This window comes from Gobio gobio, assembly GCF_949357685.1.
Source record: "Gobio gobio genome assembly, chromosome: 21".
In the NCBI taxonomy this organism is placed as follows: domain Eukaryota; kingdom Metazoa; phylum Chordata; class Actinopteri; order Cypriniformes; family Gobionidae; genus Gobio; species Gobio gobio.
The window spans coordinates 34341812-34368656 of record NC_137117.1 but is presented as its reverse complement, the minus strand read 5'-3'; the positions used below and the strand labels follow the sequence as shown (position 1 = coordinate 34368656).

General features: G+C 39.2%; 1 protein-coding gene across 2 annotated transcripts in view; it reads right to left on the bottom strand.

The window, feature by feature from the left end:
• The window catches only part of ndrg3b (ndrg family member 3b), an 85401-nt gene that overhangs the window by 55654 nt on the left and 2902 nt on the right, over positions 1-26845 (bottom strand). The window contains exon 2 of one of the 2 annotated variants that reach the window (XM_079801901.1): positions 12209-12245. The exons of the other annotated variant lie outside the window; for it this stretch is intronic. The gene's annotated coding sequence lies outside the window, so the exon portion shown is untranslated. The remainder of the gene's footprint in view (positions 1-12208; positions 12246-26845) is intronic. 2 annotated transcript variants of the gene reach the window in all.

Below are 26845 nucleotides of genomic sequence, written 5' to 3'. Positions count from 1 at the left end.
GTAAGTGGGTTATGATTCACGTCATAAAAGGTGTGCTGTGATTATGTCCTGATGTCATGGGGTCCGGACCGATGTCCGATGACAGAAGACAGGCAGGTAAGGGAAGGACTACAGAAGATCAAATGTAAACTTTTTCACTTTGAGTAAGAGACACATATACAGGCATCAAATTCACTACTAGGATAATGATATTGTGGTAAGGCTTAGTGAAATTATCAAATCAAGAAAGCTGATTATTAAATAAATACTGTATGCACTGTGCGTTTTAGAGCGAAGTGCAACACTGTGTTCATTCAGCTCATGATTCTGTATTTCACAGAAATTGACTCGAGCTGAAAGACTGCATCATGAGCTGTTTGTGTGTAATACTAAATACTATTTTATTTAATAGTACAATACATTTCTTAACTTGTTTAATAAGCCCAATTCTATTTGCTAATAATCATATTTATGACACCAAAAACTACTAGCCTAACTCATATACATTTTAATTATTGTTAAAGACAGTCAGTAATGTATTTATTTGTGCTATAGAGCTCCGGAGGTCACGTGACCCATTCTCTTTACGACGCCATTTTGGCAGGCAGGAACAACCGGCGCCAGCATGAGTTTCAAGGCAACGGAGTTCACTGTGCATTTTAATTCAAAAGACATAGACTTATAAATAGCAAAACTTAATTGATTAAACATAACAGATCCCTATAATGCCCCCGGGGTGCTTTTCACGTGTACCGATAAAGGAACGGATAGCTTTCCTGTCAGGACACCTGTTGCACAAGCTGTGCGCAAATTACAACTAGCCTAGTTTTGACGTAAATGGGCACTAAATTACAACTTATGCACTCCTAAATATTTTTGCGTTGCACCATTAAACTTAGTTTAAGCCTACATCTTTTTTTTCTGTTATAAAGTAAGAATTGTGAGAATTGCGAGTTTATATCTCGAAATTTCGATATATAAACTCGCAATTGCGTGTTAGAAAGTCAGAATTGCAAGATCTCGCAATTAAGAGATAAAAAGTAATTCTCTTTTTCTAAAATGTTTTATTCTGTGGCTGAAACTAGGGTTGGGCACCAAACTCTGTACTTCTAAGTGCACCGACCGAATTACATTGGTACTACCGAGTACCGGTTCACATTTAACCAATCTGTGCCAAATTTCAGTACCTGAGAACGTATCTGGTGATATAGACTGAGTGTCTGTGAATATTAAACTGCAAAAAGACTATTTAAATATGAACATGAACTTCATCTCCAGAGCCGCTCTGAGAGTGATCATTTTACCGTTTCATTTGAGAAAAACTTCTGTCATCATAAACACACATGAAGCTCAAAGCTCTTCATGGCAACCTGTCAAAATAAAAGTTCAGTTTATCTTGACAGAAATAGATTACTGTTGTACAGCAGAATTTAGATATGTCTCAATGTAATAATACTACTAACCCTAATGTAATGATAATAAATGTTAAAAACTTTTTGAAAAAAAAATTCTTCTATGTTTTAATTTGAGCAGTATAAAGCTCAATTGTGCAGCACAAAAAAGTTTGTTGAATTAAATTAAAAGAAAAATTTAATTAATGCTTTATGTCCTCACTTGATCAACAAAGATACACAACACAGAAATTGTGGGAAATCTTTTCATAGAAATTATCATTTTTTTATATTAAAATGGTTGATTTTATGAATTCAATTATAGCTAGTAGCCTACTATTTACTGGTGAATATTACAGTACACAAACATCACAAATGTCAGACAGAGACCAAGGCAGCTCTGGCATAATGTCAATAACACTTATAAATGACTTGCAGGTTCTTTACAGTTTTTGAGGTAAACACCTCTAAAGTAAGGGTACTGTTAGGTACCGGCACTGGATTTCAGGCACCGGTTAAAATGTGAATGGTACCCAACCCTAGCGGAAACAAGCTTCCATAATACCCTGATAATACTGAGAACCATGATCTTTTAGGTCACTATAATAGTGATATGAAATTGTCATACAGTTTCATCTATAGTATGTGGCCTAGGAAAACTCAAGTTGAATAAGATTTATAAAAAAAAGAAAACAAAAAAAAGGTTTTCCCCAGACTAAAATATAAGTGCATGAAGCTGACGATTTAAATCTCCCAACATTCTATCAGAAAGAACCGCCTCGTTCCACGCAGCTACATGCCTGAAACAGCCTCACAAACCACAGTTTTATTATTTCTGTTACCAATATTCAAATGAATCACAGTACTGGGATAAAAGTTTATAGCTTGGATATAAAGACTGATGTTAACTGAAGCGTTTAAAATAGAGCAAGTGCCCCTGTGTCGACAAGCTTAATGAACATGAGGGAGGGACCCATTACCAACACAGAGACAGTTTCTCACATCTGTAGCATACCACAGGGACACCAGAGAAAAGATGCCGGTAAAAGTCATTTGAATTTGAGTCATGTTCACATATAGTGAGGCATATTGATCTACTGTTTCTTATACAAATGTGTATTAGATGTTTGTTTTTAAACAACATATGGAACAATCATGACTGCTAATTTTCAAGCTACCCTACCACATTCAAGCAGGCTCGGCTAACTCCACTGCTTAAGAAACCCACATTAACTCATCACTCATAGATAACTACAGACCTATTTCTCTCCTACCATTCATAGCGAAAACTCTTGAAAGAGTTGTTTTCAACCAGGTTTCCTCCTTCCTCTCACAGACTAATCAACTGGACGTCAACCAATCAGGTTTCAAAAGGGGCCACTCCACAGAGACCGCATTACTGTCGGTCACTGAAGCCCTGCGGATAGCTAAAGCTGAGTCCAAATCATCAGTCCTCGTCCTCCTTGATCTATCTGCTGCCTTTGACACCGTCAATCATCAGATTCTTCTGTCCACCCTCTCATCACTGGGCATCACAGGGACTCCGCTCCATTGGTTTGAGTCTTATCTCACAGGTAGGTCTTTCAAGGTTGCCTGGAGAGGAGAGGAATCCGAAGCACATCAACTGACCATGGGGGTTCCTCAGGGCTCAGTGCTTGGACCTCTCCTCTTCTCCATCTACACTACTTCATTGGGACCTATCATACAGGCACATGGCTTCTCATACCACTGCTATACTGATGACACACAGCTCTACCTCTCATTCCAACCAGATGATCCCACAGTAGCTGCACGAATCTCCAGCTGTCTGGCGGACATCTCTGCATGGATGAGAAAACATCACCTGCAGCTCAACCTGGCAAAGACTGAGTTTCACATCTTCCCCGCCAGTCCCACTATACAACATGACTTCACCATCCAGTTAGGTACATCCTTGATTTCCCCGTCAAAGTCAGTCAGAAATCTTGGAGTAACATTTGATGATCAGTTGTCCTTCAGAGAACACATTGCTAAGACAGCTCGCTCGTGCAGGTTTGCGCTCCACAACATCAGGAAGATCAGACCGTTCCTAACAGAGCACGCAACACAGCTTCTTGTCCAGGCCCTGGTTATTTCTAGACTTGACTACTGCAATGCGCTTCTGGCTGGACTCCCCTCTTGTGCGATCCAAACACTTGGAATGATCCAGAATGCAGCGGCACGTCTTGTCTTCAACAAGCCCAAAAGGACCCACGTCACACCACTCTTCATCTCTCTGCACTGGCTACCACTCGCTGCTCGCATCAAGCCACCACGAGCTCAGCTCCTGCATACTTTGACTCGATTCTACGAGTCCACACCCCCACCAGAAGCCTTCGTTCAGCTAAGGAGCGACGGCTTGTGGTACCATCACAGAGAGGCAAAAAATTCCTTTCCAGAACATTTTCATTCAACGTTCCCAGCTGGTGGAACGATCTTCCCAACGCCATCCGAAACGCAGAATCATTGACAACATTCAAAAGTCAACTAAAAACTCATCTCTTCTGTGAGCACTTAACCTCATAAAAAAAACTTTATTTTCCTCTTTCTTCCCTTTTCCCCTCCCTACTCTAGCCTGTGCTACACTGAGCAATGTACACGGACTTAGTATTTCAGCCACTTGTTGCGCTCACTCGACTCTTCATGACCAATCGCTTCCTGTACTCCCAAAGTTGTAAGTCGCTTTGGATAAAAGCGTCTGCTAAATGCATAAATGTAAATGCTAATTTTGCAAAGCGTCCGCTATCAGAGAACAGATGTAGGCTACAAAATAACATGTAAAATAAATGGTTTAGTTTTGCTTTCATAAATGAATTGAGCATGCATGATAATATTAAAGATAAATTCATTTTAAAGTGTGTTCATCACTGCTCATTAAATCACACTACAATACAAGATTACTTGTCAAACAAACAAATAAACTAGAATTCATTTTAGTTCACGTGTAGAGAACGCAGAGTGATACATGACCCAGTAAAAATGACTTCCAATAATCCTGAAAATAGGTTAAAGGGATAGTAAATGATTTTAATTTTTAGTCCAACTATATTGTCTCTTGTCTGTTCAGAATTGTGATCTCGATTAAAAGAATAAAACTAAATGATTCTAAATTGATCCAGAATCGTGCAGCCTCTACTACGAATGTTCGACATCAACAAGTGAGCAGCGGTTATTTATGAGCAGAATCATGTGGCATGTCAGATGTACAGATACACATGAGGAGCTTTAAATCAACGTATGCAAGAGATCCCTTCGAAAGCAAGTGCAAAACTAACCTATGCATACGTTACGTAGCTGGTTTGGTAATAAACAGCAGCTTGTGGAACAAAGAAATAAAAGAATGTGTTGACCCATATTTTACATAGTATGAGGCAAATGCAAATGCAAAGCCTGATTAATGCATCCAAATAAACTAAAGCTAACAAAACACTAACCAGCAGCGCACCTATTAGCTGCACTAATCTGTCTGTGCTCTAATCAGCTCATGGGACAAACGGAAATCTTACCCTTCAACAGTGGATTTGAGTTGATGGGAGTTTAACATGCTTTGGGTTCTTATGGAAGATTTGAATTGAAATGGACTCAATTTGAATTGGAGCCAGCTCAATCAGAAAGCAAGACATTTTCACCCACTCTCTCTGCACATTAGGAAAGGAAGTGTTCTCACACACACACACACACACACACACACACACACACACACACACACACACACACACACACACACACACACACACACACACACACACACACACACACACACACACACACACACACACACACACACACACACACACACACACACACACACACACACACACACACACACACACACACACACACACACACACACACACACACACACACACACACAATCTAAATTAAGTAACTATTTACTCCATGTTGCAATAACATTGTGACTTCTACAGGAAAAGAGAGAGACTTTTGTGTGAACTACTCCTTCATAAACACTCAGTGGTAAAGTTCTAGTCCATGACCTGCTACACCCATAGACTGTAAAAAAAAAAATGTGGACGTAGTGTCTGTGACGTCACCCGTAGGTTTCTGAAGAGCAGTTTTGAAGTGTAAAGTCAGCCGTTGCCATTTTAGCAGCACGTCACCGCGCGTCACTCCCGGATAACTGAAAACGGGCAAAGAGGCGGGACGTGGATGGAGCTGAGGTGACATGATGACTAACAGACAGCAGACAAACGGCACCTGTCACTCAAAATTGCCCCCCCTCGAAGTTGTCATGAAGGGCAAAATTAGCCGTATAGACCAAAACCACAATGTGTACCAGGCTGTAAACATGTTTTATTCTGCTGTTAAGTTGGGCATTTTAACATGGGGCTCAATGAGGTTCTGCTCCCTTCTGAAGCCTGTCCTTAGCGGCCAGTCAATGAATTGACCTATCGGTAAGCCCCTCCCCTCGAACGCAGATGAGCCAATGGCAGTTGAGTATGAGTTGCGCTGGGACCGGAACTCGGACATCTTTAGGTTTCAGCGCCATAGAGAAATACTGGCAAATCCAAAGCTCTCATCGGTTTGGTGGTATTTATGCTAAAAAAAATAGTAACAGGATGTGCCTGGGGTACTGCAACAATGATTCCAGGTATCCTGAGAGGATTTTATGGTTGTTATGGTGCGTTCACACCGGACGCGAATGACGCGATTCGGTTGAGTGATTTACATGTTAAGTCAATGCAAAGACGCAAATAGACATTCTGCGGTGCGATTCGCGCGAATGCCGCGGCGTGAATTGAGCGTTTGACACGTGATTCGCACAAATGCCGCGAACCGCCGAGTTGAAAAATCTGAACTTGGGCGGATATTCGCGCTGCGTTAACCAATCAGGAGCTTGCTCTAGTAGTGACAACAATGAGGAGAAAATCTGTATATTAATATCTGGTTCAGACAAGTGTGCATATGACTATCACTGTGATAACATTAAATGACATGAAACACAACCCAGTCTATTTTTGTTAAATGCAAGTTTATGTATGATCAATAACACAAAAGTATAAGTAAAAGGTATAAGAAGCTATACATGAAATAAAGCAAACAATTCAGTCAAACATTCAAAGTCAGTGTTAGTCGGCTACAACGGTAACGTAAAGTTATAGCCTAAAAATAAAAAAGTAATGAAACTTCACTTTGCCCTCAGCCTAAACGATTTGCCAGGGAACAAATTATAGATCCATGAGACCAAAGATCGGCCGTTACATATACACAAGACGAATTCTAGTTCGAGGCACCACAGAGACATCAGAGCCAGCGGCAGACGGCAGAAGGACTGGCCGAGGAAAGGCTGCTCTCGCTGGGGTTAACGAGCGCTGAGTGCCCGATGATCCACTGGATCTCACAACTCCGAAAACGCCAGATAAAATTTTCAAATAGGCAACTCTTTTTATAAATAAACCACACATTTGAGCTTTAAACAACTACATTATCGCCTGAGAAAGTCTTAAAACTTTGTTTTGTCACACATTAACAGTAGATTTTAACAAAAAAGACGTCAAGTGTGAACACAGCCCCTGTCAGCCATTTCTCAACGAGACGAGCCAGGCAGAAGCCCCTACCATGACACGAATTCGCGTCTGTTGTGAAGTGAATGTCAGGCGCGAATGAAGCGAGTAAACTCAAAATGTTCAAGTGTCCAACTACGTGCGAATAGCGCGATTTATTCGCGTCAGGTGTGAACGCCACATAATACTCTCATTAAGTTACGATTAAAGTTAGTGAGTCCCTGCTAACGTACAAACCGAAATAACTAACTGTTCTCGCGTCATGTACAGTGTAGGTCAAAAACATATAAACAAAGGTCTACATTTCAGTTCCTCTCCATATTAAACTGGTTAAATGTAAATTAATTTTATTTTACCCTGTGGTACATTAGTGCTGATCCTGGATGTTGTCATCTGTGATCGTGACGAGCGTAACATGAGGCTTCTCCCGCTTGCATTGAGATCTGTAAACCCTCGCTTCAAAAATAATCAATAAAATAAAATATTTCTGTGAGTTTAGATATGTTTTAGATCTGCATTATCTGTCTTACTAAGGAGGGACTCCTATTTTGATGACGTTACTGCACACTTCTTATACTTGTTTGTTCAGCTCTTACGGTCAATTTTTTTTGAGTGAAAAAGGACACAACAAACTTCATAAACCGTTAGTAAAGTATGGCCATCATTCAGATGGGGTCCGCTACATTCTGTCATCCAAAACATTTTGGGGTAAGGTTCTCTCTCTGACAGCTGTCAGACAGTTAGCAACTCTGTTTGTTTGTCCGAGTTAGCAACAGTAACTAAGGGGGGGCGGGGCTTACCGATAGGTCAATTGCAGTTTAAGTCACTTCCATATTGGCTTGAAGAGAAACTGGGGGAGATTGCCCTTTGGCTACAACAACAATGGCTCCAGAATAAAGAAAGATCTTGGGGTTGAGAGAGAAAATTGGTTTGAACATCTGCCTTTTTTCCACAAGTCTATGTCCATCAGCGCCGCCCATTTGATTATTAGCACGCTCAAGCCCGCCCATGTCCCGTCACCACGACCAGCTGATAACTCATCAAGAGCAGAGAGAATGGCAGTAATTACTCAATCCTTCAGCCAAAGTATCTCTGAACATACCAACATTATCATTATGACTATCACTGTGATCCGTCATAGCAAAACTACCATCACAACCATCCATAGCAGGCTCACCGTGAGCCACGTCAACACGGTCCTCATTATATAAACTGAGGCCCGTTTCTATATGTCGTTTACTGGGTGCAGAAAAAAATCCTGACCTAGACTTGACATTCCTCTCCCGTAAAGGTCTATTTTCATATGAATTAGATGAGGGTTATGAAATATGAGTCAGCTATTTCATTTTAGCAAACTGCTGCTCAGTTACAAAATCTAATGAGTTGCTTTGCCTGATTTAAAATGTTCTAACCAGGCAAGAATTCATACAAATGTGCTCAACAAAGGGGAATCAAACCATGATTAGTTTTAATACAGGTGACTCAGGAATAAACACACAATATAAGCACACACATTCTACAAGCATATGAGATGACACAAATGGGTTAAAAATAGTAGCTTAGTATGTTTTTCATCATTTTAAACTGTGTAATCAATGCTTTTCTGTACTAAATGAATAATATTTACATTGAACATTTTCAAAATGGCCAAAGGTATATTATCTTAAAGGGTAGCGTAATTAAGATGCCCATTTTTTGGAGCAGACTTCACATTCAGGAGTGTGCCAGTGATGCTGCCTATGCAGGTTTAGGAATTGAACTTGCATCTCAAAAAATAGTGCATGTTAAGAGGATGCTAATCATTGCTTTGTGTCCAAAATATTCTAAAACGAATAAGCCTGTTGGTGCAAAGTAGCTGTTTTTGTACCCCTAAAATAATTTGGGATATATTCTGGAGATTTTCTGCTTAAAACATCATGAAAGTCATGACAAATCTGTCTCACTGCTGAAAATCAGCCCAAATCAATACCACTTCAATTTCAACCTCAATATGAAACCACACATAAGGCACTGTATAAGGTACAGTGAGTGTCACAATAAATCACACCATGCAGGACTGAAAGAGCTCTTATCGATTTAAAGAGAAATGCTTTGAATGGAACAGGAAACAAATGAAAGCCTCCAAGTAGAGCTGCACGATTCTGGATAAACTGGGAATCATGATTTGTTTTGTTTCAAATAGAGACAATGGGTCTCATTCACTTATAATAGACCCTTTTCACAGACTGTGTTGACGCGTTTTAACGGTCATCAATATCGTAAATCCTGCAGCGTTGTTTGTATTTTCATTAAAAAAAAAATTTATGTACATTTATAACACTAATACTTTGTATTTTATTACTTTTGCATCAAATTACAATAAAAAAAATGACCGCTGCTGTGAGGGTGTTTAGTAATAGCGTCTATGGGAGTGATGGTAAAAATGAACATATTTCTCTCTTTTCACTGCAGTTTTCAATCTCACTCTATTTTTTGCCTCTTTTTGAAAGTTGTGAAATCACTACTGTGGCATTTTTCTTTTGCTATGTGAGCAAATGGGCACACAGAAAAATATTTAATGTATTCTCTCATTCACAGATATAATATTTAACCCAACTATGACGACTTCCACTCTGAGAAACCCGGAAATTTGAAAAGGGTCTATTGTGTGGATTCTTTCGTATTTGTATGCACAGGAAACTTCTCACAAAAAATCTCTGCCTGATTCACAAAACGTTCGTACACGCATGAATTTGTTCTTAACCTCGTTCTGATGTTAGTGAATTTGGAGTATTCTAAATGAGCGGCTTTCATTATATAATTTTATATATGGATTATATAAATACAATGAATGCAATATACTTTGGATTACAATGTAAATATAGTCATGTTAGGATGAAATATAACTTCTTAACACGACTATAAAGCCAACTAGAGAGCAAGTTATTTTTGCCTATGTGTGGTTTCAGTTGGTCCTATATATTTTCATAAATTTAGAAAAAGGAATATTTGGTGAATTGTGATTTGTTCTTAAAATCGTTCGTACGCACATTTCACACACAAATTTGTCCGAACACATGCTTAGTTAATGAGACCCACAGATTCTCCCACAATTCTGAACAAAAGAACATAATTTACTAGGTTCAGACAAAATATTAATTGCTGTAGTCTATTTAAAAATGTTTAATTCATTTGAATTAATTATTAAAAAAAAAAAAAAAAGTTGTAAAAAAATGACACAATCCTTATTTGAAATGACAACTTACTTTCAAAAGGTGATTTAGTCTATTTTGATTGCTACCATTGACCTCAGTGCTTTTACAAAGATTACAAACTACAAACTTTTAATATGAATATTTATAACACTGAAATAATGAAACCAAGGTTGTTTGTGAAGCTGTTTCATACCTAAACATGATAACTGCTCTCTCTGAGTCAGGGGCGAGTAGCATCTGCCTGCAAACCCAGAGGACGGCATTTCTAGGACCGTAGCAATGATTTAGTTGCTTAATTGATTCAGTTTAATTGATATATTGTCCTAACCAGTAGTGTAGTCCTAAAAAAATAAGTGGTTTATGTGTACTATTACCCTGTAATAAAACAGAGAATAAAAATCACAAACAAAAACCGCTGATAGGCTGAATGAAAATTTAAATAGGTGGGAAATAACAGAAATAGAGCTGTTTCCCAGTAACATTATAAAAACACTACATTACACGGAGGGAAGATGAAAAGAAAAAGCCATTAAACTTTTCTCAAGGCAGTCATTTCCCTTCAGAGATACATTCCTATAATTAATTCATACTTTAATTCATATTTCGCCTAATTTCCCTCAGCACTTGCTTGTAAAGGTTTCTTGACGGAAAGAAGTGAGAGGTTTTACAACCTTTACAAGCAAGTAAGCGTCTGCGTGAGACTGTTGCTTACTATCCAATTCAATAAGAAGTCAAACTAACTTTATAACATTTTTCTTTTTTTACTGTAGCATTTGTTACAGTATGAAAAATAGCAACCTACACATAGAAACAGGAGCTACAACATGGCCATTGTAATATAAATCTACAGTGAAAAATATATTCCCATAATAGATTATAAATTCTACAAGTTAGTCCAAATTTACCACAATAAATACAATAAGCCATGATAAATTCTAGGGGGTCACGAATTGTTAAAAAAGCTTTGTGCAATGTAATAAATGTTAGTGCAAGATGATGTTTTCTCCTCTTTTCATATAACATTTTTATTCATCTGGCGGTTTTAGATAATGTTTGGTTTTCTCCATAGCGTTTTAAAGTGGTACATTTTCAATAGAATTCAAATGTGTCGCACATTTTATCATCGGTCACGATAGGAATGGCTCATTAAAATCTTATCACACTTTTGGTGCAGACTCAGGGCATGCACTTTAACGTTACTTATTCGTTCCCGGTATTTTTCAGAAGGGGTCTTTCGGTTCGGCACACGTGTCCTAAAGAAACGCAGTGTTGTTTTAACCACTGTACGTGCATAACTTCTGTGTGTGCTGTTTATATCGATATATTTTGTTATGAAAACGACAGAAAAATAACAGAACAGAGTGAACTGCTTTGGGAAAAGTGCACAATCCAACTTGTCCCATATTACGCGCTCCAAACTAAGGCCCGTCCACATGAAGCCAGAGCTTTCCCTATCCGATCTTCTTTTTTTTCTTCCTCATTTCAAGAAATATCTGCGTACACACGAAACCACTGAAACCGACTCTAAACGATGTAGTATACATGCCAGGCCAGTGTGTGGCGCTGTAATTCTGCCACAGAAATAAACTAAAAACGGAGAAGAAGAGTTGTGGCTAGAAGGGGCACAGCAACGGTCGGAAGGGAGGCAAAATCTCACTATAAAATAATAAATGAATGTGCTACTTACCAGATGTGTTTTATCAACGCCTACACCCTAAACCTACCCTTACAATATTGCAAATACAGGAATTAAATAACGCAATATTGATGTGCACATGCCCAGTGGCCGTAGTTTTATCCCTTCTAGTCTTTACCGTGCGGGACATGGTGTGATGACATCACCATTTCACAAAATGTACGGATTGGCTGTGCACACGAATCTGAAATCTGTCGGTTTCAGATTTATCCACTCTGGCACCCGGTTTCAAAAAATATCGGTTTCATGCTCCCAAAATGCTGGATCCGTCTGGACGAAACGCTGATACGGTACAACATTTTTACGTATACAGCTAAACGCGTCTGGACGGGGCCTGACTCATAAGCCTGCAGTTTTAAAGGGCTAGTTCACCCCAAAATGAAATTTCTGTCATTAATTACTTACCCTCATGTCGTTCGACACCCGTAAGACCTCCGTTCATCTTCGGAACACAAATGAAGATATTTTAGTTGAAATCTGATGGCTCTGAAAGGCCTCCATTGGCACAATGCACTTTACACTCTCAAGACCCTTAAAAGGTACTAAAGACGTCGTTACAAAGTCCATCTCACTACAGTGGTTCTACAATAACTTTATGAAGCGACGAGAATAGTTTTTGTGCGCAAAAAAACCCTAAATAACGACTTATATAGTGATGACGATTTCAAAACACGGCATCATGAAGCTTCAAAGCGTTATGAATCAGTGAGTCCAATCAGCAGTTTGGATCGCAAAAGTCAACTGATTTCAGCAGCTTAATCAGTCCCTCCAGAAAAACGCGATTATGCGATCGCGTGATTTAACGCATAATTAGCCAAAGTCCGCATATTCATGCGGGGGCCGCATTTTTTCAAATATGCCGCACTTTCGCCGCATAAATTGCCTATTTCCGCGTGCAAAATATGCGGGCTATCATGATTTCATAATCCCCGCATTTTCGTTGCAAAAAAAGTCATATATATTAGCAGAAAGTTGAAAATTTTTCGTTTACTTCACACAAGAGCCGCCATTTCCGCCTATTGCCATGGAAACGTTTTGAAGTGACGTGATTACCCGACGCGAACGTCATCGAAAAGCTTCAAACCCCGTGGAGAAACCATAGATACCGGTGAAACCATGATGAAGCACAAACTCCCATTGGCCAACAAAAATAACAGCAAAAGAGCAAAGCAGTTTCCCTGTGTGCTGACTGATTTCAAAACACAGCATCATGAAGCTTTGAAGCGTTATGAATCAATGAGTCGATTCAGCGGTTTGAAGCGTTATGAATCAATGAGTTGATTCAGCGGTTTGAAGCGTTATGAATCAATGAGTCGATTCAGCGGGTTGGATCGCCAAAGTCACGTATTTCAGCAGTTTGACACGCAATCCGAATCATGAATCGACTCGATGATTCATAGCATCATGATGCTGTGTTTTGAAATCAGTCATCACTATATAAGTCGTTATTTCGTTTTTTTTGCACACAATAACTATTATCGTCGCTTCATAAAGTTATTGTAGAACCACTGTAGTGAGATGGACTTTGTAACGACGTCTTTAGTAGGCTACCTTTTATGGGTCTTGAGAGTGTACATTGTGCCAATGGAGGCCTTTCTGAGCCATCGGAATTCAACTAAAATATCTTAATTTGTGTCCAACAACATAAAGGGAAGTCATTAATGACAGAATTTTCATTTTTAGGTGAACTAACCCTTTAAGAGATTGCACTTTGTGCATTGGAAGCACTCAAATGTCTGTTTTGTATAGCGACATCTGTAAAACAGGAAGTTATTTATTAATTTTTTCAGAAGTTGTAGCATATTCCTTTTGTAAAGCTACAGAACTTGATTGACTAAATGTTTTGTAAATTTGAGCCATTATTAAGGTCTTCAATAAAACAAGATGAGAACTTAAATATTCCAGCACTTTCTGTGATGTAGTGCTTTTTTTCTCTTTCTCATCAAACCGCAGTTTTTGCAAGTTCCCGCAATTTTATGGCATAAAATTGCATAAATATCCCGCATTTTTCATCGCATTTTTTAAGAAAACGTGCCGCATAATCAAGGATTTTTGCCCGCAACAATCACAAAAAAAAGCCGCATTTTTCTGGAAGGACTGCTTAATGCATTTGAGACCCGTTTTCTTCAGTGCATAACTAACATCTTTTGGTTGTATCCTGGTTGTAATTTTGACAGCAAGCAAGTCTTCATTAAACTTCTGAGCATTAGTGCACACATTCGCGACAAACAGATGGAGACCAATAGAGTAGGAATGCAATCATTCTCAACAAAATATATTTTGCTAAAATATTTTGCATTCAAAAGTGGAAGCACTTCAAATCTCCACCCCCTTTTACAAGAACGCCATAAACTGCAGTATGAAGAGCTGCAACAATATTGCCAGACTTTAAGATGGAGTCATAGTTTGTTCAGTAAAGAAAACATGCAGGAACAAACAGCAGAGATTGCATTAATGAAAACACTCTGCTTACAGTGTGTGCACTGGCATACACTCTTTTAATGTAATGGCAAACCAAGCAAAAGGGGCAGGGTGTCAGCCAAGTAATCACTTCACCAGGGTGTGTGTGCCAGGACACAGAGACGTCCCAGCATCCACAATGCATGCAGCACTGGACACACACAGGGACCGTACAGTGACTCTGGCAGGGAAAAGCAGACTGTGTGGCAGGAATTAACCAGCATAGTCCCAAACTCATGCTGGCCTTAAATTGCGACCGCAAAGCTTCTGAAAATGTATCTACTCAATATTTCAAAGCAGCACTGCCTGTCGAGGGTTTCCTCATGCACTGCCATTCAGTTATGACTGTAATGAACAGAAAACTGTTGGGGAAAACAACGTCATGATTTAAGACTGCTGTCTCGTTGTGCTCAACTCCAAACTAAAGCACAGTTCCTACAACTGCTCTCTCATTTGTCTCCTGTGCATGTTGTTGTTCATTAAGGTCTCTGGCGTCATTCTGTTAGCGATCTCATTAGTGGCTTCCTGCCAGTGGCAGAATGGAGCAGCTGCTGTGAGATGGCCTGCCCCTCTAACCAGAGACAACATGGACCGAGAACAAGCAGATGTGCTGCCCAGTGGGCTTACCAAACCTTTGGAGCACAGTGTCTGGCTGTCTCCTGACACCTGCTTAAACTGGGCCACTTGGGTCGATTTAGGGCACGTATAACAATAGATGAACAGAAACAATGCCAGAAATGCTGTCGTGTTACTGCTTGAGATCAGAGATTCAGAGACAAAAGAGACACTGCAGTGAAGCTAATTACCCATGATTCACGGCGGCAGCGCCTAATTCTTGAAGACAAAGCTTCTGAATTATTACTCGAGAGTGTGAGGCTACAGCATTAGTGGTGAAACCACAGATTGAGTTTAGCCCGCGACTTTTCATTAACAGACCTTGTCACCTAAATGGTTCTCTAAGAAAGATTATGGCTTTGACAAAGCCACCAATTAAGTTTTATTGCTGACAAAAAAATAAACCACTCTCCACATTTCTATTTGTATCTCTCAAACATTGATTGGTCCACAATTTGATGTTTGAATACCTGTATAGCTCTTACTTAAAACTTCTAAAGAAAAATCCTTAAAGAAATAGTTCACCAAAAAGGAAAATTCTGTCATCATTTACTCATGTTGTTCCAAACCTATGAGTACAGTATGAGGTGGAGTAAATGATGACACAATTTGTGGATCATGTGACACGTGCATATATTGGCGTCTTTCCTAAATCGATCTCCTTTGATTAATTTGCGTTTTCAAGCATTTCACAACCCGCACACAAACAACTACCAGTGAATACGCCTGGTGCTAATTATTAATGTATGCATAACTACCAAATGTGCATTTCTACATAAACTAATATTTTACATGAATAGATTTACATGAATGTGCAGCATTTTGTATAAATAGAGACATAGTTGAGAAAACAAAACTTCGATTTGGTATTAATTTGGCAGAATTTGTGCGCGCAATGAGTAAGATGTGCATTTGCGGATCCGTGACGCGCATACATTCATTGAATTGTTTGTGAGTCGATCCTATTTGATTCATTCGGATTTTGAGACTTTCATTTCGCCGGTTTAGCCTTGCACGATCCACACACACAGCTGTCTAAGAAAACCTGCTGCCACTAGATGGCAGTATTCTGCCAAAACAGACACCGTAAGCGGTCTATGAACACAACATTGTTCATCACAAAATTTTTCTCCCATAGAAAACCATTATTAAAAGCTTAATATGCAATATAGCGCATGTTCAGTAAAGTGTAAAGCCTACTCAGTTTTAATATCAAAACACAAAACTAGCCCAATCGCGTCTCCCCAGTCTCTAGCGCGTACAGGCACAGAAGCGTCCTCCAGGTCCTAGTGCCTGCCCGGTATAATGTTATATATATTTAGTGGGGGTGCTGTTATTATAGTAATAAAATGAAAAGTAGAATAAACAAATAACTTGAAGTTGCTTCTTTTTCTGAAAAAATAAAGCAGTAATGATGTCATAATTCACAAGTTGTTCACTTGTAAATTAAACACTTTTATATACAGTTAATTCATCTGTAATAAAATGTTATGAAATGGATGATGAAAAATAATCCAAGGAGCTGTAAAATAATTGTAGAATGCTTTATTTGAAGCTAAAGACAGACAGCATCAACTGATGCCATGCCACCCCCACTTCATGAGCACAAACGCTAAATCCAAAAATAAAATATTTAGGTTACAACTGCATCTGTCTGGGGTGAAAAATCACTGCCTTTATTATTGTTATTTTCAGCTTTTAATATACTCTTATTATAAAAAGAACTTTATTAACATTTATTTATCTTTAACAAGTATCCTCAGGACACCTCAGAAATCTGAAACCAGAAAAGTTTTGCTCAAAATGGTGTTGTTTCCAAACAAAGGGAATCGGCCAAAATGAGTTGAAAAATATCGGCATATCAGCAAAAATCCAATATTGTGCATCCCTAAAAAGAATGTTTATATATCATTTTCTGACTATTCGCTTTTTTTTTTATTATACCATATTTTCACCCAAACTGAATAATTAAAACAAGTTTAAATGGGTAAATCTTCTATAAATATTTTGATTCTTCATTTTCTTTTCTGACATACTCAGTTCTTATATATATATATATATATATATATATAATATAGAAAAACACTAGACATGCTTATTATATGTATTTTGAGCAGTAAATCATATTTATTTTGTCTATCAAAAGTGTGTTTTCACTTGAATTGAGTGTCAGCAGCGCAGCAAAAATAGGCTTGGCGCGAAACCCCCACTTCATCGCTGCTCGAGCGACGCTCCTGCTCGACGCTCACGTGGTGCTAAACATGCACGCCGAAAAAAACGTGCGCCGCTCACGCTTGCGGTGTGAAATGACATGAGTCATCCAGATAAGTTAATTTGTTGTCCAAGTGTACAGCTATTGGCAAAGTGTGTAAATCAATTATAAAGATTGTGGCATCCCTGGCTGTCGGGTGCATTCAGCATTTCTCATTCTGCAGGCCCCTGGCTATAAACAGAGCTGACAGAAGGAAGGCACTTTAGCTGTGATTAGCTTTCAGCACTCCTGTCATGTTCACAAGTCCCAGGACTGCTACTAAATCTTGGATCAAACACTACTTAATCTTTCCACTAAATCTTGGATCAGAAAAGAACAGGTACAAGAGAGGATGCTACCTCTATAGGACACACTTGGATTTTAACATCTGACTTCTATTACAAACGCCAAAAGCAAAAATACATAATTTGTGGGTTCATCATGACTGCAATAATGTTAGTAACTAAACAGTTTTGATTATGTGGGTTTACAAATTTAAGAATCTGTTTAAAACTAAGGGAAGTAAATTGTATTCAGCATTTAAGGTAAAGATGATGACATTAGCTGTTATGCAAAGCTTCCAGCAAGACATTTCTGCCAGTTCCTGTTCTCTTTATTGTAAATCAAATAAGCCAGATTACTGAGATTCTCACCTTTTGTCTTTAATGGCTCTTGGAGCTCATGTACAATTTTTTAATCGTGATTGGATTAGCATCTATGCATTTGAATGACACTGTTATACTGACTGGTGACACTCTAATGTCTAATGTTTAGATTGTCTCCTCCTCTACTGTGTGTAATCCCTCCCTCTAAAAAGTCTATAACCTCCAGTCTTACTGTTTTGAGTCAGACTTGTTGGACAACTACAGCGAAACACAGCTCAATAAAGAGTAACGCCTGCTTGAAAGATATCCCACCGTCTCCTGGTCCCTGCTTCAACGAGGAAAAGAGTTTCCAACAAATATCACTGACTTACATTGTATGGACAAAAAAAGGGAGACATTTCAAATGTGTCCTTGACCTACAGTAGGAGAAGTGTGACTTAAAGGTGCACTACGCAGACACTTTCGGTTAGAGCTGTTCTCTGGTATGGGAAGTCAATGTTTACAGGATATGAAGAGGAAAAGACTCATCTGCAATACCCATGAGCAGCATAATGTAACAGTAGCTCTCCCTTGAACAGTGAGTGTCTACTTTCTGTTTCCAGAATCAGGTAACCGGACCTCACAAAACCAGCCCTTTCAAAATGGTACAGCAGCTTCTACAATTACAGGGAGACTGAAAGACACACAGAGAGAGACAGTGGCAGAGAGAGAGAGAGACAGAGAGAGAGACAGTGGCAGAGAGAGAGAGAGAGACAGAGAGAGAGACAGTGGCAGAGAGAGAGAGAGACAGAGAGAGAGAGAGAGAGAGAGAGAGACAGTGGCAGAGAGAGAGAGAGACAGAGAGAGAGACAGTGACAGAGAGAGAGAGGGACAAAAGGACTGCTTGTTATATAGAATTCACCCGTTGCAAATCACAAACAAAATGGCCTCTTAAGATTGTAAGAATATTATAGCCGTGGCAGAAGCCTTCTCTTGAGAAACAAGCTCTGTAACAGTTATAATCTGGTTAGCAACTGTATGGAAGGCAAGACAAACGTTTAAGCTGTCATGTTGATCTGTGGATATCTGATGGACTAGTTATCAACTGGTGAGGCATATTTAGAGAAACCATTTGGAAAACAAACTCCCATATGCTTTTTTTTATGATGCAAATGTAAAGTCCATGTTTTATACTCGGTCTCTTAGTGCCTGACTAAGTTTATCACTAACTGTAGTTACAGCGAGAGTGTTAAGGGACCCAGTCCTGAGGGGTCCCGCCAAGCTAAAGCAATTTTCAGTTTCAGATTTGCCATCATGATGAGTTTAACAAAAGCAGACATTATTCTGTTTTCTAAATGCATGTATTGATCTTACTGTGAACCATTTATCCATGCACATTTCATCTTTTTTTTTCTGGTAAAACATGATTTCTCTCTGGTGATGTATGCAGGAATACTCCAAACATTAAGTCGGCTGAAACTCTTTCTTACAAATGACGAAGTTCATATTCTGACCTGCCTCCATCCAATCAGCAACCGATGAATTGAAACAAAACCCAAATCTTTATTTATTTTCTTCCAATAAACCATTTCACTCAGATTTCAGTCAAAATACAGTATCAATTAGTGGTCAACCATTTTTATTCTTTAAATTCATATTTAACAAAAAAAGTTTTTATGCTCACATGGAGGTGGGGTTTTTTTTTTTCGAAAAAGGAAATTTTCGCAAAACTGCAATGGAAACTTTTTTTTCGTATTTACAGGTCACCTGGCGTATGTAAAAGTGGATCATTCTTTGCAGAGGGCGCTGTGTGTTTGGACAGAAGACGAGACTAAACTTTATTAAACGTTTTTTCATAAAAGATAAAAGAATCACAGGAATACTGGATTCTAAACATCCATCATGAAGACCTTGAAGCAGATATGAGGGAGAAACACCCAGAAACACCTCATACACTCGAGTATATTGGGCTTTCTTTGTCATTAATGTTTGGATAACACGCACATCTCCTTCCGTTAAAACTAATGGCTAGTGCGGTGGATGGGATATACATAAACCTAACAACTAGGGCTGTGCGATATTGAAGAAAAATGCAATATCCTTGTTAAATAATGCGATATTCAATATGCGATAAAATATTGCTTTAAGTGTGTAAAATCTATTTTTTTTAATTATTTAAAAACTAAGAATGGTACCATTTGTGTGTTTCACATTCTTTCTGGGAAAAGAAAGCATCGGTTCTAGGAAAAGAAAGCATTGACAGTTCGAGTGTGGCTTGTGCGCACGTTTCGGTGTTTGTCAGACAGCAGACAGCACGAGACTGCAAGGAGTTGTTTTTCTTAAGTTATTGTGTTTAATAACTCTTTTTAATGTCAAGCAAGTCCCATAAGTAACAGTCGTGTGCCCAGTCTATTCTCTGCTATATGCATCGACCTAAAACATAAAATTTTCACAATGTTGAAGTAGCCTATTAAAATCATTCAGATATTGCGTGCCCTTGTCATATGCATATTGCAATATGTACATTTGCAATATTTCTATATATTGTACAGCCCTACTACCAACCAACATACGTGGCATAATTTTTTGGAATGACTTATCACAAGAGGGAAAAAAAAGTTTTAGTCGCATAACATCAGGTAATGGAAACTCTGTCATTTTCATTTTGCGTAAATCTGTAATGGAAATGCGGCTAGTTTCTTGATTCTCCAATCCTATTACAGAAAGTAATTGTTTAAAATATACAAATAAGAATAAAAAAAAGTAAGTAAACACTGTAACGACACTCAGTAATCTGGTACGTTTTTACGCACTAGTAATCATATTTTTTTTTTTCAAATAAAGAACACCAATTTTACATACAGCACAGTAAAAATGGCATGAATATGACATAGTGGGCAACTGGATAAAGCACAGCTTATTTTTAAATTAAGGGTTTAAAGTTGTCGATCGCACATCTCCAGTAAAGCTGAACTCTCCTGTACATCCTGTACCTGACCATCACACACACCAAAACACGTTCATGCAGGCTACAGACACACACTTCACTTCAGAAGATCTGACAGCTGCATTTGATTAAATCTGCAAGGTTTGGGAAATGAAAAGTGTATTGGATATTCAGAGATTGGTTTTAATGATATAGATGTGTATTTGCTGAATGTTGACAGTAAATGAGAAAGTATTATAGCCTATTGTTTGCCCTACTTCTAACACATAAGTCCCGCTTCTAACACGTCGGCCAATCAGGAAAACTTGTCGGTTCATGCCGATATTTAAAAAAAATGGCAAATCGGCCTTGCCGAATATATCGCTCGACCACTAGTTTCATTGCGATTTTAAAGACTCAATCATTGTGTAACTCATTTTTCCCAAGTAGGCCTTCTTTGCAAAAAAAATTTAAATACCCAGTTTTATTCTATACATTAAGTTGTGCCTGTATTTCCAAACAGAAAGCTTTTTAGCTTTAATTCTAACATTTAGTCGACTATTAGGGGGCAGCCCTAAAAAATACATATTGCATATTGGACAATTACACACAACCTGCATTGGTCTCTCTCTACATTGTGCTTAAAGCATGTCCACTGGAGCTAAATGAAGGGTGGTGTTAGCGTAGCATGTCAAAATGAAGGTAATCCAACTGTTACAAAACAAAGATACTGTCAGTGCCAGGCGTTCAGTGATGGGGTTCTCAGAGAGGTGTGAGAGAACAGCCTCGTCTGCTTCACGCTGTGCCACCTAGTCAGAAGCTCCCAGATCAAACACACGGGGTTTAGTGACACACACTCATGTCTGAAACGATATGCTGCTACACACAGATCCTGATCCACGGGGCCTGTCGCTCCAGCTGGTTTGAGTTGTTAGCTCTGAGTATGTCTGTACAAAAGGATTATGGAGTCAATTAAAAGACTAAAACAACTGAATATGCAGCTCATTAGACAAAGCGTGTAGCAGCATTCTGATGGCAGGATTGAGTGCCAAGACAATGAAATCAAGAGCTTTTTTCCCTCTAAAAAAAAAATACAGCCTAATAATCCAATTAGGATTATGAAAGAAAACTCAGAGCTGTATTGCGATCTGACAGCTGTGATCTGGAAAGTGATCAGATAGGTGCCGACAGATAAACAACAGCTCTGCCCGTGAGGAACCTCAGCTCCACCAGTCTACCTCTCCAGGAATCCAGAGGAGGCCATGAGCTCCGTCCTCCCATGAGGGACGCCACCAGAAATAGAAGCAGGCGTGGATTGATGGAGGGCTGTGAGGAGCAGAGCCCATGGAAATTAAGGAACCAGAGAAAACACACAACAGCACAGCTGTCACCCAGGGAGGTTGTTGGCATAGCAATGGGAGGAGGGCAAACAGTAGGGGTGTAACGATATTCGAACCGAAAAACTGCGATACACCACCCACGGATCGAACCGCAATACTCTCATGTCGAACCGAGCACGCCCCGCCCCCTGCTGCCCCAGCACAGCTCTCACTTTACCGTTTGCCATAAAATGTTTTTTTCTTCCATGACATTAGATTAAATAGTAATTAGTACACTTTTAACAACTAATAAGAGCTGTGTTTTTACTAAATATTATTATAATAATATTATTTGCTAAGTATACAGTAACTTTTGTCTTCCAAGTGCATGTCACGCGACTTGGGCAATCGCTCAGGACAAAGAGAGAGAACCAGTTTCCCCATTTACATTTACATTTAGTCATTTAGCAGACGCTTTTATCCAAAGCGACTTACAAATGAGAGCAATAGAAGCAACTACAACAGTCAGAGGCTACAGTATGCAAGTGCTGTAACAAGTCTCAGTTAATCTAACACAGAACACACAGGATTTTTTTTTTTTTTAAATAAATTAGACAGACAGAAAAATGAATAGAATGTTAAGTGCTATTCTTGATTGATCAGGTGCTGCTGGAAGAGATGCGTCTTTAGATGTTTTTTGAAAATGGCTACAGACTCGGCTGCTCGAATTGAGACAGGCAGGTCATTCCACCAGGTGGGGGCAGTCCAGGAAAAGGTCCGTGACAGTGATTTCATGCCTCTCTGGTATGGCACCACAAGGCGTCGTTCACTGGTAGAACGCAAACTCCTGGAGGGTGTGTATGTCTGAACAAGCGAGTTAAGGTAAATTGGTGCAGAGCCAGTGGTTGCTTTGAAGGCGAGTACCAGTGCCTTGAATTTGATGCGAGCGGCTATTGGTAGCCAGTGGAGTCTGATGAAGAGAGGCGTGACGTGCGCTCTCTTCGGCTCGTTAAAGATCACCCTCGCCGCTGCATTCTGGATCAGTTGCAAGGGTTTGATAGTGCATGCCGGAAGGCCTGCTAGAAGAGCATTACAGTAGTCCAGTCTGGAGAGAACAAGAGCTTGGACCAAGAGTTGTGTGGTCTGCTCTGATAGGAAGGCTCTAATCTTCCTAATGTTGTATAATGCAAATCTGCAGGACCGGGTTGTTGCAGTAATGTGGTCAGTGAATTTTAGCTGATCATCGATCACAACATTTAGCCAGGTAGGCTAAGTGCTACCTTGGAGTCCCAGCAACATCGTCATTTTCGTAGCTTGAGAAAGCCGCTTTCCTGTCCTATGAGCCGTTATACTGCACTCATAGCGCACACTCTTTAGTTACCCTATCACGGCGTATATTATAAGCACAAGAGAAACAAACTACAAGCACAAGAGAAACAAACTACAAGCATGTCAAATTTACGATGTCAATTTGTAGGGATGCACCGATATGAACATTTTGGCCGATACCGATAACCGATAATTCTTAATATTTGAAAGCCGATAACCGATATATTGGCCGATAAATCTTAATACAAATTTTAATAAACTCTGAGAGCCTGATTACAAAAACAAAAGGCTCACCATTAAAAGCCATGTCCCAAACACTTCAACATAAATCAAACCTATACACTACAGTAGCCTATTTGAACCAGTGTGAGATTCCTTACCTTTTCAAATTAATTTTACACTCCTATGGCCAAATATTTTTTTTTAACACTTTACAATAAGGTTTAATTTTGGTTAGTATAAGTTAACCAACAATGAATGAACAATACTTCAACAGGATTTATTAATTTTAGTTCATGTTAATCTCATCATATTCAGACCCAAAGTTGTGTCTTTTAACATTAGGTATGAACTGTGAATGGACTGTTACAAAACACAAACATTTTATTACTAAAAGAAACAAAGGTTATTGCTCTCTGTTTGTTAATGATAGTTAATGCATTAATAAAATGAGACCTTATTTGTAAAATGTTACCAAAAATTATATTGTCTAAAAAATAAAAATAATATACCTAAATAATGCAAACAAGTAATTGAACAGCATTACTTAGGCTGCATAATAAAGAATCAGAATGCAAGTGCATGAAATAACCTCCGCACAGACGATAAAGAAATGGTTTTAATCAAACCATATTGTTGATGGAAATGATACGAGAACAATAAAAGTGCTAATTATAAAAAATAATGCTTCTGTGTTTTTGAAAAAAAAAAAAAGTTTAATATTACAGTAATAGTAAACATCTGTAATATTAGTCTAGTCTATTAGGAATAATGTTGCTGTTTGAGAGCGCGCTGAAGCTGGAGAGAATGAACAAACAACCATAAACTGAAGCGCTTAGAAGTTTAATTAACAACTAAACGCATCATATATGAGTACAATCAGATATTTATACAAAATAAATATAATATTACAACTTATATTAGCACAAAATCACGCATAGGTGAAGGGTTATAACTCCTGTGGATGCTCTTCCCCTGTTTGAGAGCGTGCTGAAACTTAAGATGATCACCGGTACAGTGAAGCACTGCGGGTTATTGACTTAACGAAACACATCCTATATGACTTTAATCAGATGTTTATACTACAAAAACGTAATATTACGACTTACATATGCTTAAAATGACGCGAATGCACAAGCGAACTTGACTGTGCTGGTCAGAATGCGTTGTTGACGCTTCCCACAACAGCGCGCTGAAAAACAACTAAACCCAGAGAATTCACTACGTTTTATAACAGAAATATTCTCATTGCAGTGTTATGTATAGGACAGTCCCAGTAGTTATTAATGCTGTGCATTTCTGTTTGAAATGCGCGCGCCGGTACAATGAAGTGCTTTACTGCATCGTTAATTAACTCAACCAAACGCATCCTATATGGGATTATATACACAAAATAATAAATATAATATTACAACTTACAATGGCACAAAAGGCTGTGAATGCACAAGCAAACTTGACTGTGCTCGTCATGAAGGTGTAACTCCGTGGGCGCGCGCTGAAGCTAAAGACCGGTACAATGAAGTGCTTTACTGCATCGTTTATTAACTCAACCAAACGCATCCTATATGATATTACATACACAGAATAATAATAAATATAATATTACAACTTACAATGGCACAAAAGGCTGTGAATGCGCAAGCGAACTTGACTGTGCTCGTCATGAAGGTGTAACTCCGTGGGCGCGCTCTTCCCTCAACAAACGCGCTGAAACACACCGCTCTTTTACAGCCTATTCTATTCTCATTATCATTTTATATAGATTATAGAAGACTTGCGCTGCACATGTTGCACATAACTGTATTTTCCTTTTCGAAGTGATTCCAAACATATTTAGAGCAATTCAAACCCATCATGGTGGACAGCGCGTCCGTCTCAGCTGAAGGAAATAATACATTATCTATCGGCTTGACTATATCGGTCAAATTTTCTTATTGGACCGATAACGATAACATCAAAAATAATCATTTATCGGCCGATAACGATATGTTGCCGATATATCGTGCATCCCTATCAATTTGTAATTCATGAAATTAAAGTACCAATAAATCATGTAACTGGTTTGACGCGTGTTAAGGCCCATTTATACTTCTGCGTCGAGTGTACGCCGTAGTGTACGCCGTAGGCTACGCGCGTAGCCGACGCCGTCGTGAGCATTTATACTTCTGCGCTGTTGTCTGCGTCAATGTGCAATTCAACATGCAGACGCTAGTAGGCAGTGTCCTCGGGCATGTTGGTGTAATCAAGACAACAGCCGAAGAAGAAGCAGCTTGATGTGTAGAATCTGTACATTCATGTCGGAATATCAGCAGCAGTGACGCCGCATTCACACGGGGCTTCGGCGTCAACGCTTGATGGAGGGCGTGGCTGAAGCTTGGTGCTGACGCGACCATCATAGTGACAACAGCTAATCACATTACTTGCCGCTTGGACCACAACACAACACAAAAAAAGCGCCTTTTTTGACAGCTAGTCTGTGAGACTATTTTGTGTATGAAAACTGATCACTTTAATATTTGATTCCTCATTTGGCTGGGGGATAGCGCCTATTTGAGCCACACATGATATGATATGCTGCTGTCATTCAATGATAAACAGAGTACACGGACGGAATACAAGCATGATACATTCCAGATTCTCCAACCGTCTCTGCCACCTCCTTCCAGGCCTGGTCTCTCCAGTTTGTGTCCCGGTATGTAAATAATGATTGGTAGTAAAGGACCGGGTGATTATCCACCGCAATTATTAGCTTTTCCTCCATTTTAGATCGTTCTTTACTCTTCATTCACTCTTCATTCACCGGTGTTTTAAACAAACGCGATTGGCTAGCGTCTGCTCTAGGATATTTGCATAGGGTGATCTGATTGGATGACGCCTGCGTTGGCGCTTGAAAAGTTGAGAAATCTTCAACTTTTGCCGCTTGCAACGCGAGTGAAGCGCCGCGACGGAACCCACAATTCAGTTCGGCAACGCATGACGTCACCCATTCAAAGTAAACGAGAAGCGTTGACGCCGACGCCCCGTGTGAATGCGGCGTGAGAGAGCGGCTTTTCTTGCAGCTTGAGTTGTTGTATCTAATACAAATTAAGCATCTCTAGTTGATTAGAAAAGTTAAATAAGGCGATCTGGCGCTGGAATGCATTTGTGAAACCATGCGGAGCTCGTGGCCGCTGTTTTCAGCAGCGGTGGCTCAGCAAGCGATTGTTGTTGCGGAGACTTCATTCACGAAATATACCCTAATGTGTCCCTGTTCTTGATAAACATCTTTGGTTTTAATGCGAAAATAAATAAACTATACTCAGCGGATCTATGTATTTATTTACTACCATAAAGAATCGC